This window comes from Chelonia mydas, chromosome 5 (genome assembly GCF_015237465.2).
Source record: "Chelonia mydas isolate rCheMyd1 chromosome 5, rCheMyd1.pri.v2, whole genome shotgun sequence".
NCBI classification, from domain to species: domain Eukaryota; kingdom Metazoa; phylum Chordata; order Testudines; family Cheloniidae; genus Chelonia; species Chelonia mydas.
The window spans coordinates 92544435-92562604 of record NC_051245.2 but is presented as its reverse complement, the minus strand read 5'-3'; the positions used below and the strand labels follow the sequence as shown (position 1 = coordinate 92562604).

Below are 18170 nucleotides of genomic sequence, written 5' to 3'. Positions count from 1 at the left end.
TACATTCCAGCTAGTCACTAAGTGTTAGTCACCCTACAGCTTACAAAAGTGGCTTTCACCCCATGTGTTCATATTAAATGTGCATTATTTCACAAATCTGAAATGTGGTGCTCTATTGGTTCATGTCTGTACAAGTTTGAAATTCTTCATTTTCAAAAAAATCACACCTCAGGGAAATAACCTGCCCCAAGCAACATTTCCTTGAATGAAACACAGTGGTTTTTTTATTGACGATGCAGAGCACTTCCAAGTCAATACAGTAGCGGTGACTCTAAAAGCGAAGACATGACTTGAGAAAATTGTAATATGCAGTGTGAAAACGACAGAGAATCGACATAAGAGAATACAGAGGACCAAGCTTTAATACACAGGATAAGTGCCAGAAATAGTGTATTGTGCACCACTGTCTCAATTACATTTTAAACATGAACGTTTTCAAAATTCCGATAGAAAATGAAACACAAAGCTTAATTAGAAAATAGCATTACATGTCCCTTCATACACCATTTCTTAAAATATTTATGAGCTACGTCTTCCAGACCAGGAAGGGCCAAACAAATTGGTGTTCAGTTACAACAGTGGTATGAGCCAGAAACTAAACACTGTTGTAGTCTATAGCCTAGAGGGGAAGAGAATTAAAGAAAAATCTTTAGGTTTTTTCCTGAATTGTAAAGTTTTCACTACAACCCTTTCTTTTCAAGTACTTTCCCCCAATGTTATGTGAAACGGCTGCAAGTAGAATCGATACCCCCTAATCCCAACATACTCAATGCTTCTACACAGCAAAGTCATGCCTGTAGATCAAGATTAAAATTAATGATCGTGCATTCAGAGGAGCTCACACTGTAGCTGTCTATACCAGTGTTTCTCAACCAGGGATCTGGGGCCCCCTGGGGAGCCACAAGCAAGTTTCAGGGGGGCCACCATGCAGGGCTGGAGCCCAGGGCAGAAAGCCAAAGCCCCACCGCATGGGGCTGAAACCCCCAGGGCTGCAGCTGAAGCCTGAGCAATGTAGCTTCGTGGGGGACCCTGGGGCATGGGGCCACGGCAACTGCCCTGCTGGCTACCCCCTAACGCCGGCCCTGGCTTATAAATACAGAAAACCAGTTCTTGTGGCACAGGTGGGCTGTGGAGATTTTATAGCATGTTGGGGGGGGGAGGCGGGGGGGGGGGGGGGGGGAAGAGGGGTGGTTCAGAAAGAAAAAGGTTGAGAACCCTTGGTCCATACCATAGTTAGCCTGGAGAGACATTTCTTAAAATATTATTCAGAATACAGGGCTGATAAAAACAAAAGCAGAGCATGAAAAAATATTCAAGGAAATGTATATAACTATATTAATGCAATGACAGGCTGCTGGAGCAAGACAGCTTTCTGCCTGCTGGAGCCAGACAGAAATCTTCTGAAGCATGCAAAGCTATGAGACAAGCCATCAAAAGTGAAAGCTTCCAGGAAAAAAAATTAACTCATTAGTGCCTAGATCAGCACTGAATACCGGTAATGGTATGTTATTCATTAGTAACAAGTTCCTGTTAAATGCTATATTTTCTCCAAGGACAATCTCTTGTGACCGTTTTGCCTTCTACTAGCGGTCACATTTCTCTCTCTTTTTACAGTTCATATTAAGCAGTCTAAAACCCCTGTAAATATGTGGGGGAATTCACATATATAACTCCCAATAATACTCAACATTTGTTGGGCATCTTTTAGAAGAGGACTTTCAGATTGATTGATAAACACCCCCCCACACACACACTAAGAAAAAAAAATCAAAGCCCCACTAACTACAGCAGTGCTGAATTCCTAGCACTCTTCCCTTGCTATTTGTTCAAGTTCAGAGTTCAGTTCAAAAGACAAACATGTAAATCTTCATTTGCTTTCATGCTGGCAAACCGTTCCTTGTTCTTTTAATACAGCTTGTAAGCCAGCTAACTTTTATGGTCCTGGACACACAATTATCACCAAAAAGACTTATTTGGGAATAACCACCTTCTTCTCTGGGCATAAGAAACAAAACTTTAAATTGAGCTCACACTTTGGCAGTGTGGGAGTTTTTACTTACTCACAGGAATTGCAGGATTCCAAAACTGGGGTGTGTGGAATAATTTCTCTCTAGTACATTATACAGTCTGGTTTATATTATATCTGGACTCCATTAGTTGCTAGGATTTCTCCAATTATCCTTGCTGATTAATTTTTTACATGGAATTAGGTTATTGCTTATACAGAGTACTATACAGTATATATTAATAGATGTTCTTCTGTCTCCTCTTGCTAAGAGTGTGAGCAATGCAATATAGAAATGCATCCATCACAATTTTGTAATCATTTATTTTTAAACAAACTAGGTGGCTCATATATTTTTAGTCTACTTTTAAAATCTGTCTAGAGAAGGGTATTCTATAGCACTTATGACTGTAGAATCTAAGTACTTTCAAGTTAAATTAGATCTGCATAGTGGACTTCAATAAGTCTCCGATTATCTTGATTCACTGGTTATAAGAAGTTCCGCTTGCAATATCCTATTTTCATCACCCCCCTTCCTTCCACCTCATCGTTCTGGTTATGACGGAAAATCCTTATAAAAACCAATAGATCTTGCAATGTACCATAAAGATGATCAGATCGTGAATTACTGTGACCTTCTCTGGAAACTTGTTCCATAGGCAAATCCTAATAACCAAGAATGCTTTCTCTCCTGTTCTCTCACGTGTTTTGTCCTGGGTTCTGTGTATTGTTTTGTCCCCAAGGAGCACAGCTATCTTGGTGGTTCAGGGACAGAGATGCATGTGCTAATAACATAGCCAAGTTCTGACCTATTGCTATCTTCGAAAACCAGGACCAGCATCTTAAACTGGCAAAGGAAGTGGACTAAAGCACTCACATCTTGTGGTCTATTGTGTTGACAATTGCAGAAAGATCCAGTAGTATTAGTGTGAAGACCTGCTTTTGTCCATGTCATGTAGAGGAGCGTTTTTCTAAGTGTGGGTCGCGGCATGTCAGGCACTGGGTCGCTCTGGTCAGCACTGCCGACCGGGATGTTAAAAGTCCCATCGGCGGTGCTGCCCAGCTAAGGCAGGCTAGTGCCTACCTGCTCCAATACTGCGCTGCACCCCAGAAGCAGCCAGCAGTGGGTCAGGCTTGTAGGCAGGGGAGGCCACAGGGCTCCACGCGCTACCCCCGCCCCGACGACTGGCTCCACACTCCCATTGGCCGGGAACCGGCCAGTGGGAGCTGCGGGGGGCTACGGGTGCAGTGCCTGCGGACAGGAGCTACACAGAGCTGCTTGCCCGCCTCTGCCTAGGAGCTGGACCTGCTGCTGGCCTCTTCAGGTGCAGCGCGATCCATGGTGCCAGTACGGGCGGGAAGCCTCCCTGCAGACCCCGGCTGCACCACTGACTGGGAGCCGTCACAGGTAAGCCTGTGCCCCAACCCTGCGCCCCAATCCCTTACCCCAGCTCTGAGCCCCCACAAACCCAGAACCCCTTCCTATACCCCAAACCCCTCATCCCTGACCCCTTCCTGCACTCCAACCCCCAGCTCTCCCCAACCCGGAGCCCCCTCCTGCACCCCAAACCTCTCATCCCTGGCCCCAGCCCAGAGCCCTGACCCCCTCCTGCACCCCAACCCCCTGCCCCAGCCCTGAGCCCCACCACAAACCCGGAGCCCCTCCTGCACCCCAATCCCCTCATCCCCAGCCCCACCCCAGAGCCTGCACACCCAGCCCAGAGACCTGACCCCTTCCTGCACCCCAACCCCTGCCCCAGCTCAGAGCCCCCTGCCACACCCTGAACCTCTCATTTCCGGCCCCGCCCCACAGCCCTCACCCCAACCCTCTGGCCCAGCCCTGAGCCCTTCCCACACCCCAAACCCCTCATCCTGAGCTCCGGTGGGTCACGGGCATCAACAAATTTTCTTCAACTGGATCCCCAGAAAAAAAGTTTGAAAAACACTGCTGTAGAGTTTCTCATGTAGACCTACCAGGGGCTGGCTCTGTGCTATGAGGCATCCAGGATGTTAGCAGATGTCACACGTTACTAGAGCTTGGTAGTTACCACTTTTTCAATATTTTGCACAGGAATGGGAGGTTGAAGAAGCTTGAGGACTGAGTGGACTTCTTGAGGACTGAATGGACTATTGCAGTTTTCAGTGTGGCGGGTATGTTTGCTTCTCTGAATGAGTGAATCGATGTGAAATACTATGAGTGAAAAGCAAAATTGTGTCATTTAGATTTATCATCCACTGGACTAAATTCAGCGCTGGGTTAGAATACCCTCTGTCAGCATAATCAATGATGGAAGCCTCTGGCGGTCACAGTCTTACCAGAGGAGACTTGCAACAGCACAAGGTGCCTCATCCTCTGTTTTGCTCAGAGGACGACAGAGAACCCATGCAGCCTGTAAAGTTACAATGATAATAAGAGAGAAGATGGGGCCAGGGTGGTTGAGGCCTTCTTTGATTCAACACCATACACGCCACAACATCCCAGAGCAAACTGCATTATCACGCCCCCTACCCAGCCAGTCAAAATACAGGAAGAAAAACTGAAACATCCAAATCATTGTATAGAATGTTAATGAGACTAACAATTGAAGAGAGACTTATGAACTATTAAAATGTCCATTTCCTTTTGTTTCTAAGAAAAAAAATCTATACAACATGTTCAAATGGTGATAAAGTCATTTTTTCAGGTTTATCTTATATGAGGTACTTCAATCACTGATACACAGATTTAATGGAATAATGAGTACCTCACAATTTACACACACTACTACTATCCCTTATGGTCTGAAAAAATACTATACTTTCATATGCCACAAAAAACACTCAGCAGAAACACGAAAAAAAATAAATTTAAAACCTTCTGAACCAAAACAAAAATTTTCAAAAATACAAAATTTCTATAATGTAGAAGTAATCTATAATGTAATGTAATAATCTATAATGAGTGTATATAAGGCCAGATCCTCCGCTGGTATAAATCAGCATAGCTCCATTGAAATCAAAGCTGATTTATACCAGATGAGAAGCTGATCTATTATTGGGGGTCTCATTTTCAGAAAGTTCATAAATAGTAGATACACATGAAACTATCAGTTAAAGAACACATTATTGAATATCTAGTCTCTCTTCTGTGTGATCTTTTGGTTACATTTAATGATGCTTGTATGGTTGGAAACATATGCCACTTAGGAGTGGCTTCTTCAACACTGTTAAAATACAGGTCTTCCACTTCATCAAGTTAATGGGTAAATCTGAAGTAAGCATTAAAGAATTTGAAAGTGAATATTTTAAACCATAGACAGCAGTTTAAATTATGTAGAGGGGAGGGGATGCTAAAGTCCTGATCGTCCTTCCAAAATCATTAAATCAAAACTACAGTATTTGAAAAGGCTACATGGGGAAATAGATTTTTTGCCTGGTTTTGATAGGATACCGAGAACAACAGACATTGAGAAGACAGCCTTGTTTAATAGCACACAGTAATATGTATGCATTTTTATAACGATTCCAAAAGTACATTTTGTGCCACATGCAATGCAACATGCAGGCAAAGGAATATGTACAGGCAGAGTAAGCGTTGATAACTGTACTATTCTGCATAAAACTTCAAATAATTTTCAGTATCATTAACAGCTGGGTTCAAATTACAATAGTGAAGTGTTAATCTCTTCCTGTGTGATTTATGTTGTTTCATTAAAGAACTAATGAGAGACAACATGTATATGGATGTTTTATCCTAATTTGTATTAATTATCTCTTCTTTTTTTTTTTTTTAATAAACAAAGCCCTGCTATTCAAAGATTAAAAACTACCAAAGCTACAGATAATTTGGCAGGTTTAGTAGAAACAGAATCACCCTAAGTCACAATCACTATAACAATAATGCATTGCAATACTACTTAAGCAAAGCGTTTGGGGGAATTTGAACTATATGGGCAAAGAGATGAATGGGAAAGCCAACCAGTACATCAGGGGTCAAAACTGCACTTTGATTAATCAGAATTTTCACATTGCTGAGGTTTCTTCACATGGGTTTAGTAAGCACACACATTTTTCATTGGGAAGCTACAGAAAATCATATTGGAAATAATGTCACTTTGGATTAAAAAGAAACAACTACTAAATCTTTCTTTTTTAGGGTAAGAAAGCACTTATCAGTTCATACTACCAGAAGCTTTGCAGGCTATAGTCACACCATCTTTTGGAACCAAGTATTTAGTATTTCATATAGGAAGAGCTCTTAAAATGAGCAAGATTATAATCAGGGCCAAGTGAAATGATTCTGATAATCCTCATAATTTGTAAAATTTGGGACAGGTTCAGTTAAGAAGACACCCTCCAATTCACACCGGAGGAGCTAAACTAGGCCCTGGACTCCCTCCCTCTTTACAACTTCTGCACAGAACTACATTCCTGAATGTCTCAGATGCTCCCATTAAACTCTCTTCTGGTTTCTGGCTTGGCTTTCTCATACAAGTGCTTATAATGATCTTTATAAGGTCCTTTACATTTTGGCATATTCTTATATGCAATGCAGCAGGATACTTGCCAAGCCCTGGACTTAGAGTTAATATAAATTTAAAGTAGAGACACGAAGGGCCCAGCAGAGAGGCAGCTGGACTCCAAGGCAAATACATATTTCAAGATAAGTGGACCACACATCTCGAAGAATCTCCACTTACAGTAAGTAACCTCCTCCTCTTCTTCGAGTGATGGTCCCTATATGGATTCCAGATGTGGGTGAGTAGTGGGCAGTGCTCAGTGTGGAGGCAGGTGTGTGGACTCACATGAAGTCAGTCTGCAAAATGGCTCGGCCAACAGCCACATCCATTGCCACTGCCGGGGCGATGGCATAATGAGTGTTAAAGGTGTGGACAGAGGTCCAAGTGGCAGCCTTGCAAATGTCCTGCCAAGGTACATCCACAAGGGAGGGCAATATGGCGGCCTGCATGGAGTCAGCCTTGATTCCAGGGAGCAGAGGAATGTGAGAGAGAGTATAGCAGTCCACAATGCAATGGAAGATCCATTTAGAGATGCATTGTGAGGAGAGAGCCTGGCCCCTGCACCATTCCACAATGGTGACAACGAGCCTGGGCGAAGCACAGAAGGCATGAGTCCGTTGGAGATAAAAGGCTAGCACCAGGCAGACAACAGGTCCATCCAACGAGGCAAGTGGATGTCAATGTGGAAATACGCATCTATTATATTGAGAGCCACGAACGAGGAGCCCTCGTGGTGGGACAGAATAATGAGGGGGAGCATGACGATCTGGAACAGGAATGAACTTGCTGAACAAGCAGAATGGGGTGGCAGCCACCCCCCATTTTTTGGAACAAGGAAATAAGGGGAATAGAACCCTTGGCCCCGGTAACAGTGGGGAAGGCGCTCTATTCCAAAGGAGGGTATCCGCTTTCTCTTGGAGGAGATTGTGATGGGAGGAATCTCCATGGTCACCATGGGTAGGTGACAAGAGGCGATATAAGAGGAACTCTATTGAGTATCCCTGGTGAATGATGACCGGTGGTGATCTTGTCCCAACAGTTGGTGAACAGGGCAAGATGGCCCCCAAAGATGATATGGGGCACCATGGGAGGGGCGGGAGGAGGTTCACGGGTCTCGATGAAAGAGTCAAAACAGCTGTTTGGAGTGATGTTGCAAAACACTTGAGGGAGTGGAAGAGATAGCAGCGGGGTAATGGGGTTGTTGAATGTGTGGATGTCAGCGAGACGGCTCCTGTGGTAATAGAAAATAGGGCGGGTAGGTGGCAAGGGATGAAAGGACAACAGTGGCTGCCTGTGGGTCAGGGCCGGGGTATAGATACTAAGTGACTGCAGAGTGGCGTGGGAATCCTTGAGAGAGTGGAGGGCTTTTGACTGTCAAAAGGGAAGGTCCTCGAGAGTGGTCTGGACCTCTTTAGGAATCTGGAGGACTGGAACCAGAAATCTTGGTGGAGAATGATGCCAGTCACTAGGTAGGTTTCAGAGTAAACAGCCGTGTTAGTCTGTATTCGCAAAAAGAAAAGGAGTACTTGTGGCACCTTAGAGACTAACCAATTTATTTGAGCATGAGCTTTCGTGAGCTACAGCTCACTTCATCGGATGCATACTGTGGAAACTGCAGAAGACATTATATACACAGAGACCATGACACAATACCTCCTCCAGAAGGAGAGTGGGGTGGGAGGAGGTATTGTTTCATGGTCTCTGTGTATATAATGTCTTCTGCAGTTTCCACAGTATGCATCCAATGAAGTGAGCTGTAGCTCACGATAGCTCATGCTCAAATAAATTGGTTAGTCTCTAAGGTGCCACAAGTACTCCTTTTCTTTTAGTCACTAGGTAGTGGGACGTGGTGTCAGTGGCCTCAACTACTGCCTGGAGGGTCACCCTGGTGACCAGTTTGCCCTCATCCAGCAGCACCTGGAAATCCTGCTGTTTGTCTGCTGGGAGAAAGGTCTGAAACTACATGAGCTTTCAGTGAGTCAGGAAATCGCACTTTGCCAAGAGGGCCTGATAATTGGCAATGCGAAACTGAAGTCCCATAGATGAACAAACCTTTCACCCTAAAAGGTCCAGCTCTTTTGATGTCCTGTCTGGGGGGGTAGCCTTAAGGTGTTGTCGTTGAGCGCATTTGGTCATCGCATGCATTACAAGGGAGTTGAGGGGCGGGTGGGTAAACAGGAAGTCAATTCCCCAGAATGAGACAAAGTACCACCTAGTGCGCTTCAGAGTGGGGGCACAGGAGGCCAACATGTGCCAGACCGACTGTGCCAGTTGTAGGATAGCCTCATGGATAGAGAGGGTAGTCTGAGAAGACCCTGGCGGTTGGAGAATATCCAGGACCTGGTTTTGTGGGTCCTGAACTTCTTCCACTGTGAGGTCGAGAGCCTCTGCTACATGCTAAAGGTCCCAGTAGGGGTCACAGGGAAGCCAGTACAGCCAAGCACAGGGGTCAGTGGGCCCCGGTGGGTAATGGAACCATGACTTGGCTGAAGGGTTATATGTGGGTGGATAGGGTGGGTGTTGCCAGGGATCCGAACTGTGAGAGCACACAAGTGAGAAGCAGAGCTCCGGCTTGGAAAACCAGTCAGACTCTGAGCAAAGGCGGAGCTGTTGGTGTGAGTGGTGCAGGGTGGAAGAGGAGTGCCACTCCAGGAGGAGTAAGAGAGGGTCATCTGCTCGAGATGAAAGCAATGAGGCATCCAAGGGGCCAGAGCGCGGCAGGGAACTGGCATATGGGAGCATCAGCCCCGCATTGGACGTCAGTGGTACCAAGCAACCTGGCATGTGGGGAACTATGCGTGACAGTCCGGAAGGTTCCGGCAGCACCTACAGTGCCAGCGGCAAAGATGGTGTTGGACCAGTAACCGTGGTGGTAGGCAGTACCTGCGGCTTGTGGTGGTGTTTCACCTTATGCTCCACCTGGAGCTTCTTAGGAGCCAGAGCAGCTGGGTGGACGCATGATTTCTCACCCGACTTGGCCCCATCGAAGAGCCGCCCTTATGCCCATACCCGTGCTTCTTACCCTCACAGTGGATGCGGTGCTTGGGAGGAAGCCGGCGGGGTGGTGACAGGTGCCACTCTGACAGATCCATTGGCCCCGGATCTGACTGCACATGTCAGTGCATAGCTTCCTCCATCAGAAACTTGCAGAGGTGAAGTTCTCTAGCTTCCCAAGTCCGAGGCAGGACTGAGCAGCAGATGGAGCCGCGGGCGACAACATGAGCTTCACCAAGGCACTCAAGACAGTATTGGTGCTAGTTGCTGATCACGGGCTTTGCTCGATTTCAGTCCAAAGCAGGATCATTTCCATCATCTGAATCAGATGCCTACAACAGAAGGTTGATTTTCTTTTTTGGTGGTTCGGGTTCTGTAGTTTCCGCATCAGAGTGTTGCTCTTTTAAGACTTCTGACAGCATGTTCCACACGTCGTCTCTCTCAGATTTTGGAAGGCACTTCAGATTCAACCTTGGGTGGAGTGCTGTAGCTATCTTTAGAAATCTCACATTTGCAGTTTGTCAAATCTGCAGTGAAAGTGTTCTTAAATTGAACAACATGTGCCGGGTCATTATCCGAGACTGCCATAACATGAAATATCTGGCAGAATGCTGGTAAAACCACAGAGCAGGAGATATAAAATTCTCCCGCCAGGGAGTTCAGTCACAAATTTAATTAATGCATTATTTTTTTAATGAGAGTCATCAGCATGGAAGCATGTCCTCTGGAATGATGGACGAAGCATGAAGGGCGGCATACGAATGTTTAGCATAACTGGCACATAAATTCCTTGCAACGCCGGGAATGGCTACAAAAGTGCCATGCGAACGCCTGTTCTCACTTTAAGGTGACATTATAAATAAGAAGCAGGCAGCAGTATCTCCCGTAAATGTAAACAAACTTGTTTGTCTTAGCGATTGGCTGAACAAGAAGTAGGACTGAGTGGACTTGTAGGCTCTAATGTTTTTACATTTGTTTTGTTTTTGTATGCAGTTATGTAACAAAATAAAAATCTACATTTGTAAGTTGCACTCTCACGATCAAGAGATTGCACTACAGTACTTGTATGAGGTGAACGGAGAAATTCTATTTCTTTTATCTTTTTTTACAGTGCAAATATTTGTAATCAAAAGTAGTAATGTAAAGTGAGCACTGTACTTTGTATTCTGTGTTATAACTGAAATCAATATATTTGAAAATGTAGAAAAACATCCAAAAATATTTATAATAAATTTCAATTGGTATTCTATTATTGTTTAACAGTGTGATTAAAACTGCGATTAATTGTGATTAATTTTTTTAATCAAGATAATTTGTTTTGAGTTAATTGCTTGAGTTAACTACAATTAATTGACAGCCCTAGTGTTTACCTCAATTTACATATAAGTTATAAACAGGGTCCTCAGAGAGGGGGAAGACAGGAGACAAGGAAAATGTGCATTTTAGCAGAGAGGTGAGAAGAAACAACATGCTTCCTCTTTCATCACCAGACAGCATGTTGCCTTCTATATTGGTTGAATTAACTTTAACTTGGGGTAACCCTCAAAGACATTTCAAAATGGTCACTGAACTATAAAAGTGACAGGCAAACACACTCCACATTATCTCTCCCCATCCATCTTTCTCATTTTCACCTAAGATGACAAGATAAACAGCCACTGGCCTTTGGGAACAGATTCTAGCCTGTGAGTTTAGTCAGCAATATTACTGGAAACGTGGGGTAAGAATTTTACCTTGAACCAAGTCTAGCTTGTTAAGTTTAGTACTACGAAGCATTTTATCTTTATTTCTCTTGTAACCATTTCTGACTTTAATGCCTTATAATTGTAGTCACTTAAAACCTAACTCTCTGTAGTTAAATAAACTTGTTTTATTCTTTAATTAAAACAGTGTTGTGAACTGTGTGGGCAGCAAACTGTAATATATTGATCCCCTCAAAGTGGCAATGGACCTAATATATTTGGACTGTCCAGGAGAGAGCTGGACAGTGCAAAACACACATTTTTTGGGGGGAAACTGGGAATATGTTGGGGTCACCCAGCAAGTAACAAGGCTACAGGAAGCCAAAGTGTGGCTGGTGTTTGCTGACAGGCTGCTGGGGTCAGAGTTGCTGGACCCGGGCTGTGGTTATACACAGGTGTAACCTGTATGCTATTTGTGAGGAGCCCAGGTTGGGAGCTACAGCAGCAAAGCACTGTGAGGTACTCCAGGTTCACTGGTCTGGCTGGAACCCCGGAATGTCACAGACCCCAATTCGGATTGGATGCTGCAGTAATACAAGTCATAATAACCTTCCTTCAGCAGACTCTGCTCTACACCCATTGCAGTTCCTCTTTCCTCCTCTGCCTCTGCCCCTTCATTGCAATACAATGGGGAGGGCTGTTTAAAAATGCTGTGGAACTGATGCCTAAACCTCAAAGCCCCCTCTGCTCAACAGACACAGTTTATCTGGCTCCACAGTGTGCAGAAGCGGTCCCATCTCTATAGCTAAGCTCATTACACGGAGAACCAAGACTGGAATATCCCACCCTACAGCCTCCACCTTGTATGCACTATAAATCTAAAACAAATATCTACATAACATATGCATCCAGCATAATGTCTGGCTGCATTTACTATTGTTATATATCAAATCAGAAATGTGCAAGTGCAAAGGATTGTGGGACTGGGGTTAAGGAAAGGTTGAGAAGCATTTATCTAGTCCATCTCCCTACATGTGCAGAATTGTTGCTACACTGTGTGTCCCAACGGTTTGGGTAGAGTCGTTTAGAACTCAACAACTGATGGGGCTTCCTGTGAGATAGGATTCCACAATCTTCTAGATGACAATCTAATCTAAAATCTCCTTGTACTCACAAAATCTTCGTAGAGATTAAAAAAGCCATTATTATAATGCTGCACATCTGTTCTAAGCTCTCCAAAAGCAAAGTTCAATTTAAAGTGCAACTATAAATGCACCTTGGCATGAAGAAGAATCCATATATTTGGTACAACAGTATTTCAGATGCTTTTTAATATCACAATTAGGGAGGATTAGCAAGATCACCTTTGGATTCAGTACGATTATGCCCTGAATTCAGCAGACAGACAAACAGGCTCTAGAAGGAAATTTGCATCAGATAAATAAATTGTATTTATTCTCTCCGTAATACTTGTTTCTCAAGTAGAGCAGATTAATGATTTTATTCAATGCTTTAATGACATACAGTTTTAGCAACCAGGGGTATAGAAGAACCACGAAATGATATGATGGGGGTAAATCTCTTGTCCTTTCTTTCCACCAAAAATATTACATTTGAAGCCTATTACCTACACACAACTATTAAGAATTCCAAAACCCAATTTTATCTTAAAACACAAGACTGTGGGCTCTCAATTAAAGGGAACTGTCAATGGAGGCTGTCTGCTTCTGAAATTCAGAACACAAACCTCACCTATTTCCCCTCTTCCCACACTAGGGGTTTGGAGAAGTGGGCTGCCAGGAGGTTTTAGTAAATTTAAAATTAAATGTGTGCACTGTGGTTCACTGTTAGCTATGTTTTAAATTTAGCCCTAGCCTGCCTATGTTTATTCACATTTTGTAGCAAACTAGGGTCAAATTATTTTTGCTACTTGACAGGCTTCAGGAAGGCTCCCTCCTCTGTGTACAAAGTAGTCATACCTTAGTACCTTTGTTGGTAATCTCAACACAATACGAAGAACTCAATGAGCATACACAATGAAGTGGGACAAGGCATGTGTAATGAGAGGTGGTAGCTAGGTCAACGAGAGGTAAGGTCTGCACCCCAGGTTAGGCTAGTTTAACTGCATTGCTGAGGGGTGTGGATTTTTCAGACCGCTGAGTGATGTAGTTATACTGACCTAATTTCCTAGTGTAGAAAAGGCCTAAGAGTCATCTCTTCCCAAAGGCCTTCTGCCAACAACTTGGTTTCAAATTGGCCTCAAGGATGTACTTCTGCAGACAAACTAGGCAGGCTTGATCTATTGTTACAGCCATTGCATCAGAGAGAAATTGACAGAACAGTTTTTGTTCTTTTTTTGAGGGAATGGATGCTGTTATAGTTCAGTTTTTAGGCACATTTTATTCGGAATTTAAGCTTTAATTTAAATACCTTGCTTGTTTTCACTTTTTATGTTTGCAAAGATAACCAGTGTCTCTCAAATGTCAGCTGAATCAGTACGGTCTTTCTGAGTTTATAGCCAGAAAGCTCATCTGCCTGTAGCAGCTGTTCAGAGGTTTGTCAAGCAGTAGCAGAGAGAAATTTACAACTCTATAGTCTGTTTAATAGTGGCTGATTATGTAAGCGGGGGAATAGTCCTGCTCTTGTGGGGAACTTTCCTGGCTTCTGCACTTCCCCGGTGAAGTGGACTAGCGAAAGGATCTGAGTCCTCGCTCCCACTTCCTTTACCCAGTGGCCTCCCTGCCCTTGAGGACTCCCCTTCCACTCTCCTGTCTGGCAGAGTCCTCGTAACCCCAACAAGGCTGGGCCCAGGATTCCTGGGGGGCTCAACCCCCAACCCTGCTGTGGTCACCTAGGACAGGGGCTAGGGTGTCCCCACTCCCTGGTACTCTCTCTGAAATGGGCACTTCTCTGACCCACTGACCATTACATACAAGTTAAAGCAAATGCAAGTTATTTAAACAATTAATTTTAAAAAGAATAAGGAAAAATGGGAAAGGTTAAAGGAAACACATCACCCCGCTCTGTGGCAGGGAATATCACAAACAGTGTCTCTGGAATGTCAGGGCAGTTCACAGTCTGTTCCTTGTAAGTCCCAGGCCTCCTTCTCAGGCCCTGGCTGTGCTGCAGGGTCGCTGTGTGCTGGACACTTGCTCTGGTGGTGGCCACACGCTCTCAGGCTCTGGGTGGCACAACCCTTCTTCCCAGTATCACCCCTGCCCTGTCGGGGTTATGATCCAAGTCTGGCCTGCAGAGCCCGTTGGCTGAGGCGTCTCCCTGTGCTAGGCCTGCTGCCCAGGGTCCCCCTCGGTCTCCCCAGCTGCTCACCGCACCCAGCTCCAGACTGCTCCAGCCCCAGCTCCACCACTCTGTCTCAGCACTGCTGCTACTGCTCTGCCTCCAGCTGCCTGGGCTGCTTCTTTGGCCCCTCTGGCTCTGGTTGCTGCAGCTCTGCTCCCAGGACAGGTCTGCTCTGCAGGCTGCCCCCGTGACTCTGCTCCCAGCACTGACCTGCTTCGTGGGCTGCTTTTCTGGCCCCTCTGGCTCTGGTTGCTGCAGCTTTCTTCCCAGGGCAAGTCTGCTCTCTCTGGGCTGTGCCTCTGGCTTTGGGGCTGCAGCTCTGCTCCCAGGACAGGGTCTGCTCTCTCTGGATCTGGCACAGCTCCGCTCCCCAGTTTAGCCTGGGCCCCTGCTTTCTCCTTAGCTTGGCCCTACTCTGACTGACCCAGGCAAATCCAGCTCACATGGAGGACGGGACCTCCCTGGCCTCCTGACTCCCTGATTAGCCTGCCCGCCCTGTCATTCAGGCTGACCTGGAGCATTGGCCTCTCCCCATTGTTCCTGGGGGCTGTCAGTCTCAGGGTCCTGATTTCCCATACACCCTTCCCCTTTTAGTACTGGAGCTAGCCAACCAAAACCCCACTGACTGTTAGTAAGGGGGCAACAGTCCCCTTACATTTAGAACCCCAGAAGCAGTAGTGAAACTGAAGAATCATGTGAATTTTATGCTGCTGCCAGTGCTTGGGAAAGCAGCAGAGATAGATACTGGAGTTATTCAAGGAGAAGAAAAACCCCAAAATAAGAAGCTCTAAAAAAGAGTACAGAGGCCAGGAAAGTAGTGGAGACCAATTTCCCCCACTCTGTGGCAACCAGGGGAGGGACAGAGAATCAGAGATTCTCCCCCCTCTTGCAGCAACCAGGACGAAGGGTAGAGTACCTGAGTCCTCCCCGTCTCCCCCTTCCCCCGCGCACACACTTCATTTACCCCCTTTGCAAAAACCAGGAGGCTTGAGATGGTAAAGGCAGCTCCTTTTCTCTACCTACTTAACCCAGCTTAACAGGGCTGGAACTTCACATTTATCAGTCACCTAACAGTTAGAGGCTAATATAAAGAATAGATCCCTCAGATAGAATGCCAAAAAATTATAGGAGTAGAAATTCCAGCTTAGCATATAGTGGGTGATACTATGAGTGAATGAATAAATAAATTCCAACCCCTCCCACTCCCAGCAGCTGGGGCATCTGGAGAGCCAGGTTTCTCACATGGGTATCACCCCAGGATCTTAGGGACATAGGAATTCTAGTCTTATTGTTATTTGTTTAAATTTATTTCCAGCTAGTACATTTTACTACAGGTGTCTGGAAAAAGTTTCAAGGCCTTATGTCATAAATATAAAGGGAAAGGTAAACACCTTTAAAATCCCTCCTGGCCAGAGGAAAAACCCTTTCACCTGTAAAGGGTTAAGAAGCTAGGATAACCTTGCTGGCACCTGACCAAAATGACCAACGAGGAGACAAGATACTTTCAAAAGCTGGGGGGAGGGAGAAACAAAGTCTCTCTCTCTGTCTGTCTGTGTGATGCTTTTGCCAGGGACAGAACAGGAATGGAGTCGTAGAACTTAGTAAATAATCTAGCTAGATATGCGTTAGATTCTGATTCCTTTAAATGGCTGAGAAAATAAGCTGTGCTGAATGGAATGCAGATTCCTGTTTTCATGTCTTTTTGTAACTTAAGGTTTTGCCTAAAGGGATTCTCTATGTTTTGAATCTGATTACCCTGTAAGGTATTTACCATCCTGATTTTACAGAGGTGATTCTTTTACTTTTTCTTTAATTATAATTCTTCTTTTGAGAATCTGAATGCTTTTTCATTGTTCTTAAGATTCAAGGGTTTGGGTCTGTGTTCACCTATGCATTGGTGAGGATTTTTATCAAAGCTTCCCCAGGAAAGGGGGTGTAAGATTTGGGAGGATTTTGGAGGGAAAGACGTTTCCAAATGGACTCTTTCCCAGTAATATACCGGTTAGACGTTTGGTGGTGGCAGCGATAAAGTCCAAGGGCAAAAGGTAAAATAGTTTGTATCTTGGGGAAGTTTTAACCTAAGCTGGTAAAAGTAAGCTTAGGAGGTTTTCATGCAGGTCCCCACATCTGTACCCTAGAGTTCAGAGTGGGGAAGGAACCTTAACACCTTACCAAGTGGATAGGCTCAAAAGAAAGCAGTAAGCACTGGAGTATGAAAGACTGAAGTGAAAGGCATGCTGTTGCTACCAACAACAACATATCATGGCCAAATGACCAGAAAATGACTTTCCTTCCCACTTAATTCAATCACTGGTTATCTTGACTCACCATTTATTTTAAGCCTCAGAAACCAAATAATTTGCATTGAAAATAATAGTCTCCACCTGATATACTGTGATCATTTTAAGGAGGTTTAATTCAATCAATGACTACAGAAAGTTGCTATTTAACTAATAAGCAATGCAAAAGCTGTGAATTAAATAGAAAAAAAAAAGGCAAGGAACTACAGAGTAGGTGGTACAAATAGGACTAGGAATTAGATAGATAAAGTTAGGTAGGTATTCCTAGTTTGATTGCCCACTGTCCATCTTCATTGTATCTACACTTCCAATAGATGGCATGGATGTTACCCTCTCTTAGGATGGCCAACTTTCTAATGTCTGAAAACCGGACTCCTGCTACCCCACCTCTTCCCCCTCGAGGCCCTGCTCCTGCTCCATCTCTTCACCTGAAGCCCCGGCCGCTCTCCCACCTCTTCCCCCCAAGACCCCACCACTGCTCTGCCTCTTTTCCCCAGGCACACCCCTGCTCCATCTCCTTCCCCCAGGCCCTGCCCCTGCTTTCCCCCATCACTTACTGTTCTCCCCCGCTCAACTCCAGCATGAGCAGCGCCACGGGACTTGCAAATCCCAGATCCAACAGGCTGCCTGGGAGTACAAGTCAGAAAAGTGCTGCAGCCACATGGGAGCAGCCAGGCAGCCCCAGTGGCGAGCCAGGATGCGCTCCTCCTGCATGGCAGCCTCCCGCCTCTCTGCACTACCTGCCCAGCAACACTCTACCCCGCCTGCTTGAGCCCTCCCCACCCCGTAACTGCATGAGAGTGTGGCCAGCGGAAGTGTCAGCTGATGGGGCAGCTCCTGTTCCTTCCCTCCCGGGGAATGTTCCATGTCCACTGGGAGTCCCTTAGCCTGCTCGCCATGGGCCCCTGCACTCTGTCCTCGCCCACAGCCCTGCAAACTGTTCTGCTCAAGGGGCTGCCCGAGCCAGTGCATATGTGCTGCCGCGGGTGCTGCCACTTCAGGGCCGGGCGACAAGCTACCACTTCCGCCCTCCCCACCCAACTGCAGTAACCGGATTTTTAGTGTCCGGTCAGTACATCTGACTGGACACTGCCGGGTTCCCTTTTCAACCAGACTTTCAAATCGAAAACCAGACACCTGGCAACCCTACCCTCTGTACTCAGACGAGCCAAGAATGACAGAGACAGATAGACACAACCAACTAGATCCTGGCCAACATGCTCTTTGGCAGTACTTCACATCTGTGAGAAGGTGCAAGACTACTACCTCTGCAGACTTTTAAAAAAAAGTTTCAGCAATTACTTCTTTGGAAGCAGGGCTAAAATTAATTAGTTCAATGTCTTCCTGATTTGAGGTCCTAATATTTTTCCTGCCAAGTAGTGCAGATCCA

The 18170-nt window shown here is 45.3% G+C and overlaps 1 protein-coding gene and 1 long non-coding RNA gene across 4 annotated transcripts in view; one reads left to right on the top strand and one right to left on the bottom strand.

Annotated features, from left to right (window-relative positions):
* Positions 1–18170, bottom strand: part of GNAQ (G protein subunit alpha q) — a 227368-nt gene that overhangs the window by 115500 nt on the left and 93698 nt on the right. The gene's annotated exons all lie outside the window — the stretch shown is intronic.
* Positions 1–18170, top strand: part of LOC119566552 — a 49520-nt gene that overhangs the window by 11420 nt on the left and 19930 nt on the right. Inside the window, exon 2 of the long non-coding RNA XR_005225740.1 lies at positions 4077–4156. This is a non-coding gene — a long non-coding RNA (uncharacterized LOC119566552). The remainder of the gene's footprint in view (positions 1–4076; positions 4157–18170) is intronic.